Source organism: Gastrolobium bilobum, unplaced genomic scaffold (genome assembly GCF_033153095.1).
Source record: "Gastrolobium bilobum isolate Gb01-03AN ecotype WA unplaced genomic scaffold, APGP_CSIRO_Gbil_v1 utg38290, whole genome shotgun sequence".
NCBI lineage: Eukaryota > Viridiplantae > Streptophyta > Magnoliopsida > Fabales > Fabaceae > Gastrolobium > Gastrolobium bilobum.
Window position 1 is genome coordinate 1 of NW_026895641.1, and position 7375 is coordinate 7375.

The 7375-nt window shown below is 37.7% G+C and overlaps 1 long non-coding RNA gene across 1 annotated transcript; it reads left to right on the forward strand.

Moving 5' to 3' along the window:
* Positions 1–3553: 3553 nt before the first annotated feature.
* On the forward strand, positions 3554–6110 carry LOC133286102 (uncharacterized). The gene is made up of 3 exons (XR_009748087.1): positions 3554–3826; positions 4688–4772; positions 5926–6110. It is a non-coding gene; the product is annotated as an uncharacterized LOC133286102 (long non-coding RNA).
* Positions 6111–7375: the final 1265 nt, after the last annotated feature.

Genomic DNA, 7375 nt, shown 5'->3' on the forward strand with positions numbered 1-7375 from the left:
AGAGCTTGAATTAATAATGAAGCATTCAATTTGACTGTGATAAGGATGAAATTTCGAATTTTCGTCAGAGAAAGGAAATTGAATTTACAATCGACTTGTTACCTGGCGTGGGGCCTATCTCTCTTGCCCCATACCGGATGTCACCTCTGGAATTATCTGAATTGAAGAAGCAGATAGAAGACTTGTCTAGTAAGAATTTTATCAGACGGAGTGTATCTCCGTGGAGAGTCCCGGTGATCTTTGTTAAGAAGAAGGACGAGTCTATAAGATTGCGTACAGATTACCGGCAGTTGAACAAGGTTACTGTCAAGAATAAGTATCCTTTGCCGCGTATAGACGATTTGTTGGATCAATTGTGTGGTGCGACTATATTTTCTAAGATTGATCTTCGGTCTGGGTAACATCAGATCCGGGTATAGCCAGATGACGTTCCGAAGACAGCTTTTAGGTCCCGTTATGGGCACTATGAGTATCTGGTTATTCCTTTTGGGTTTACAAATGCACCAGCCGTTTTCAAAGCCTATTTGGATCAGTTTGTGGTGGTCTTTATAGATGACATACTGATATATTCAAAGAGTAAAGAAGAGCATTCTGAGCATCTAAAGGTTGTTTTGCAGATTCTGAGAGAGCATCAGTTGTATGCTAAACCGTCAAAATGTGAATTCGGGCTTTCTGAGATACAATTTCTGGGCCATGTCATTTCATCTGAAGGAGTGACAATGGACCCGAGTAAGATTGAAGCAGTGTTAGATTGGGAGCGACCTAAAAATATTACAGAAATCGGGAGTTTTCTTGGTTTGACTGGGTATTACAGGCATTTTATTGAGGGATTCTCACGGATGGTACTACCTTTGACACGGTTAACCCGTAAGGGGAACCCATTTGTGTAGACCCAAGAATGTGAAGTGAGTTTTCAGGAGTAAAAATGAAGTTGACTACAGCTCCAGTATTGATATTGCCGGATCCTACCAGTAAATTTGTGGTGTATTGTGATGCTTCTAAGTTTGGGTTAGGCTGTGTTTTAATGCAGTTTCGTCAGGTGGTTGCTTATGCTTCTCGGCAGTAAAAGCCGCATGAGGAGAACTATCCGACACACGATCTTGAGTTGGCAGCCGTAGTGTTCGCATTGAGAATCTGGCGACACTTTCTATACGGGGGCCGATTTCATTGTCTACAATGACCACAAAAGTTTGAAGTATCTGTTTGATCAGAAAGAGCTGAATATGAGGCAACGCCGATGGGTAGAATTCCTGAAGGATTATGATTTTGAATTGCAATATCACCCCGATAAGGCTAATGTAGTAGCAGATGCTTTAAGCAGAAAGGCGCTTGGTATGGCCAATTTGATGATTTCTGAGTATAATTTGATTGAGAAATTCAGGGATCTCTGCATTCCTGTGAATATCGAGGATAGTCTGCATTTATTGACTACTACGGTAGTCCAGAACTCATTAGTTGAGCGGATCAAAGAAGCTCAATTGCTTGATGAAGAGATTCAGTCCATGAAAGAACAGGACTTTGTGTCCACTGATAGGTTCGGTCTTAAATTTTGCAAAGATCGGATCATTGTTCCGAAGGGTCAAATAGTGGATGAGGTGTTAACTGAGGTCCGTATAGGTAAGTACATTATCCATCCTATTGCTACCAAGATGTATCAGGCCATGAAACCAAATTTCTGGTGGTCTGGTATGAAGAAAGATATTGTCCAGTTTATGAATAAGTGTTTGATATGTTATATATGTGCATTCATTCACATTCATATAAATATTATATGATTTTTGATGTAATGATGATATATGTTATGAGAATCCTGGTCAGTGACCTTGGTATGTTGACTGCCTATGGCTTTGACCCTGGGAGTTATTTTCATACTACAGTTTGTGTTGATTGCCTATGGCTTGACCCTGAGAGTCACACTAGACATGTGAGACATGTCAGTTAGCTATTCTTGGGGAGAGCCCTTGAATAGTTAACCAGAGTATTAGTTATGATGTGATGTTTTGCATTTAGCATGTATCAAGGATATTCCTTGTGTAATTCATAGAGTGCAGTTTCCCTGGTCATTAAAATTTGTAAATTGTATTATCAGTGTAAGGGTTGATGTACAATAAATTGTAAATTATATTATCAGTAGAATTTGTAAATTGTATTATCAGTGTAAGGACTGGTGTACAATGAAATTGTAAATTGTATTATCAGTGCAAGGACTGATGTACAATAAATTGTAAATTATATTATCAGTAGAAAGACTGATACATTGATGTTTCAGTGGAATTATATTTTCAGTAAGAAGATGGATGTAATAAGTAAGTCCATTATATGCTAAACAAGTCATGTTTAGACCAAAAATGATAAGTTTAGAAATTTTACGATTTTGCGTGCATACAGTGCACAATTTGTAATTCACAGGGCACTTCGTTAAAAACAGTGCAGAAACCCAACTGTGAATTGATATTACTGTTCCTTAGGGAATAAAAGTGAACTTAAATGAGCTCAGAGAAATAAAATGACGAATATAAGTTTGAGAATGAGAAGTCCTCTGGATTGCTGCAGCCCTTGAATATTCCGGAATCGAAATGGGTCAGTATTTCTATGGATTTTGTAGTAGCATTGCCGAGAACTCATGCTGGTTTTGATTTTATATGAGTTGTGATAGACAGATTGATTAAGTCTGCACATTTCATTCCAGTCAAGATGAGTTCTCTACTGAGCAGTTGGCTCGATTATATGTAAAAGAGATTGTGAAACATAAACCCTTTGAATTTTATGAAGGGAATCATGTGTTTATTAGTTTGTCTCCGACTACAGGTTTAGGCGTGCTCTAGGTGTGAGGAAGTTAAGTCCTAGGTTCATAAGGCCCCACCAGATAATAAAGAGGGTCGGACCTGTGGCGTATCAGCTTGCCTTACCTCCACATTTGTCTAATTTCCATGATGTTTTTTTCGCATCAGTCAACTTTGTAGATATGTATCTGATGTGTCCCACATTGTCCAGCAGGACAATAATGAGGTAAAGTAAGATTTGAAGTTTGTTGTGGGACCACTGAAAGTTCTGGTTCGTGATGAGAAAGTATTAAGGAACATGGTTATTCTTATGGTTAAGATACAATGGGAAGTTTGACTTCTGAGGACGCTATTAGAGAGCGAGAGAATGATACTCTCCAGCATTATCCTGAGTTTGACGTCAGGTATATGTTATGTCTTAAGTTTGATTTTGTGGGCAAAATCCTTAAAAGGTGGGGTGAATATAATAACCATCACTAGTAGTTGTGGATTTAATTTTGAAGAATAATTAGAAGTAAAAGAAATAAAGTCACTTTTGGTGAAAGAGGAGTTAAAATGACAGTTAAGTGGTAAAAATGCGGGTAAATAAAGTTATCCAAAAAGTGAAAGTAAATATAGAAAAGTGACTAGAAAAATATTCTAGTCTTTTGGGTGAAGTTTGGTAATAAATGGAGGTGCATAGATAGATAAGCTTATACCCACTAGTAAAATAAACTCACTTAAGTGAGTAGTGAGCCACTGTTTCCCCATTCTTCTTCGTCGTCGGACAGAGAGCAAAATGAGAGAAATGGAGGTTTTGAATAAAAACCTTCCAAAATTCGTAGAGAGAGCTAGAGACCTCCAAATCACTCCGTTCCAAAGCCAAACTTGTGAGAAATTTCGAGAGGAATCCATTGGTACCAGTATTTCTGGGTGGGTTTCACTGTAGAGAGAGATCTTCATCATCTAAGATTTCGAATTTCATGGATAATGGTGATTTTGATGGAGCTTGAGGCCATGGGAGCTTAGATACTCATCTCTCCTTTGTTTTAGAGTGCATTGTGGTAAGAAATTTCCTTCCTTTTCATGTTTTTATGAAGATTGAATTTATGGTTTCATTTTGAAAATTTGGTTTGATTGAGCATGTTAGAGCTTGATTCAAGTTTAGCTCATGTTGAGAAAAGTGTTTAGATGAGAATTTTAACGGTGAAAATGTATCTGAAAAATTAAAGATACCATATTTTTGAATAGTGTTGTATACGTGAATAGTGACGTATACATGAATAGTATTGTAGAGATGAACGGTACCGTAGTACCGTATATATATGAATTAATGAATCTTGGATTAGAGGTGTGTGATAAGCTTGAATTTGATGGACTAAAGCATTGGAATCATGAAGTTGGCATGAATTCCTTTGCGTGCCTCTTAGCCATTTACAAAGGAAGTATGTGCTATGAGTTACTGTTTTACAAATCGAGCATACTTTTATGCGTGGAATAATATTCTAAGGTGTATGGACCTTCGCTTTGGTGAAATAAAAAAGAAAATAAGGTAGCTCCTTTGTATGACCTTAAAATGAGTTTTAGCCATTTTCAAAGGAGGTATATGTTCGGAGATATTATTTCGCAAAGTGAGAACACTTATATGCGTAAAATAATTTATATAGGTGGCTAAGCTTGGGTTTAGGCACTAGGCAAAGAGAAATCTTATAGCTCCATTGTAATGGGCATTCTGCCTTAAGTTGGGACTATCCTAAGACTAAGTGAATGTTTGAAATTTTGTGGGGATTTATTGAACAAAGAACCACCCACTCATGACTTAATATGATTTAAGTAAAAAGAAAATAAACAATAAAGTGTGTGTCTTGTATATTTACATGGCATTATATCATTTTATTGAGTTTTGTGTTGAATTCCTTCTCTAGGTGTACCTACTGTGAACGTTTGGATTCTCGTGGAGCATGATAAGTAGCTTGCTCTTCAAGTAAGCAAACTGTAAAGCTCCAAGAGGTAAGCTCTATGTTTATGGGGTTCGCTCCTACTTTGTGTTCCGCCATAGTGTACGGACTGTGGTCAGGTTGTATGATATGTATGAGATATATGATATAGATGCATTCATATAGAGCTATATGATAATATGATATGTTTTGTTTTGATGTATTTGCTTTGATATGTGTTAATATGATATGTTTTGTTATGATATGACTTCTGTAATATGATTTCTGTAACAATATCTGGCCATTGATTGTATAGTACCCGGATGTTCGCTTTGGGGTCCTCCCTCGGGACTGATGGTGTACGCCTCTGATATGTTCTGGTTCCGCTTTGGGGTCCTCCCTCGGGAACACGTGCGTTGATTTCCGCTTGGGGTTCTCCCTTGGGAATGACTGCGTACGCCTCTGATATGTTCTGGTTCCGCTTTGGGGTCCTCCCTCGGGAACACGTGCGTTGATTTCCGCTTGGGGTCCTCCCTTGGGAATGACTGCGTACGCCTCTGATATTTTCTGGTTCCGCTTTGGGGTCCTCCCTCGGGAACACGTGCGTTGATTTCCGCTTGGGGTCCTCCCTTGGGAATGACTGCGTACGCCTCTGATATTTTCTGGTTCCGCTTTGGGGTCCTCCCTCGGGAACACGTGCGTTGATTTCCGCTTGGGGTCCTCCCTTGGGAACACGTGCGTTGATTTCCGCTTGGGGTCCTCCCTTGGGAATATCTGCGTACGTTTCTGATAAGATATGTGTATATGTTTTGTTTAGTTATGATATTTGATTATATGACATGTTTTATGGGATATGTATGATGATTTTGTAAATGATATTTGTTACGTACGTTGATTTCCGCTTGGGGTCATCCCTTGGGAACGATTGCGTACATCTTTGATATAACACGTTTTGTTCTGATGTGAGTATTGTGATGATTTTTGTAAAAGATATTTGTTACGTGTGTTGATTTTCGCTTGGGGTCATCCCTTGGGAATGACTGCGTTTGTCTTTGATAAGATATGTATATATGCTTTGTTCAGTTATGATAATTGCTTATATGATGTTTTGTATATTATGTATCTGACTGTCATACAGGAAGTGAGCCCAGGGTATGGAGGGTTTTCCATAAACCTGGAGTTTACTAGAGATTCGTCTCTAACCCCGTTTGGGGATATGATTTCAGGAACACAGTTAATTGAAGAGCCTCATGGGACAAGGACACTAACCGTGGCTAGAGGTACTAGTATGAGGATGTGGAGTTCTGGGTGGTCGGATGCTACTATTTGTTTTAGACGTATTTTTGGAAAAGATGTATTGTTGCATAGTGTTCATATTTGATACATGTACATTTATGTATTCAGGCATGATGATATGACTATGTAATATTTAGTTATGTTATGTATTGGATTGCATGCTATTAGATTTGTGGCACGGAGCCAAGTTCAGCATGCACCCATAGATGGGTATCTGAGTATATTTGCATGACTGGTACTTCTGGAAATATATATTGTTTAAACTGTCTATCAGGAACTCTTGAGTGTGGGATTGGAAAATCCCCAGTTGTCCGATTTACAGAGGTTACTCTGTCCGATTTTCGTCTCCGTAAAATAAGAATTAAATTAGAAGAAGTATGCAATGTGATATGTCATGTGAAAAAGGATTAAAGAAAAAGCAAAAGTTAGTTCGTATTTTCGTAAGTTAAGTCTTCCGCTGTTTCTGTTTGTATCATATGTATGTTAATTGAACCGGCTCGAGACGGGGATGTTACATTTGGTTGGATAAAATTTTGATGGGGAAATTAGGTAACTTTTATAAAGTCTATGTTTGGGTGTAGGTAAAATATAGATGGGAAAATAAGTTGCAATTACGAAAATGTCCATGTCTTTAAAAAAATTTGGTTGACCTACCCTTTACCTTTACCCGTGAACAACCTTATGATTGTGCCTTGGATATTTGCCAATGTCCATATCAAACCACACCAACGTATAAATTTTATAAATTTTTGATTTTTGCATTTTAGTTATGTGCATACATGATTTTAATGCAGTAAACTTATCAATGTTGCTATGCCTGGGACTATAGATGAGCGAGCCATCAATACAAGATTTTCTTACTCTTCAGAAAATACTTTGGCTTAGCAGCGTTACATATGTTTAGTTCTGGATCTGATTCTTTTCAAGTGCTCTAGTTATTAAGGAAATGTAATTAGCTTAATTCTCTTGGTCATGGAACTTAACCATTTTGAAGGTATTATTCCATGTGCTCATCATGAACTCATTTTCCCCATTTTTTTAATCCCTTTCACAGGATGTTCGCATCAGTTATTAGGAGTTTATGGACATGATGAAAACTGGAATTTATAGGAGAAAAGGATGTAGGCAGTATGAAAGATCTCCTTCAACTATATTGTGTTTGATTCATGTCCCATGTATCATGTACAAAGTTATTCGTATATGGATTCATCATAATGCAGCATCGTATACAAAAGGGGTCATATTTTATAATCCTATTTTTTTAGACCCTTTGCAATACATAAACCCAACATCTTAATTCCACCATTTCATTGGTGTCCCTTACAAGTGCATGACATGTGAGATACATATGCTAAGCTCAACATTATCATAAATTTCAGA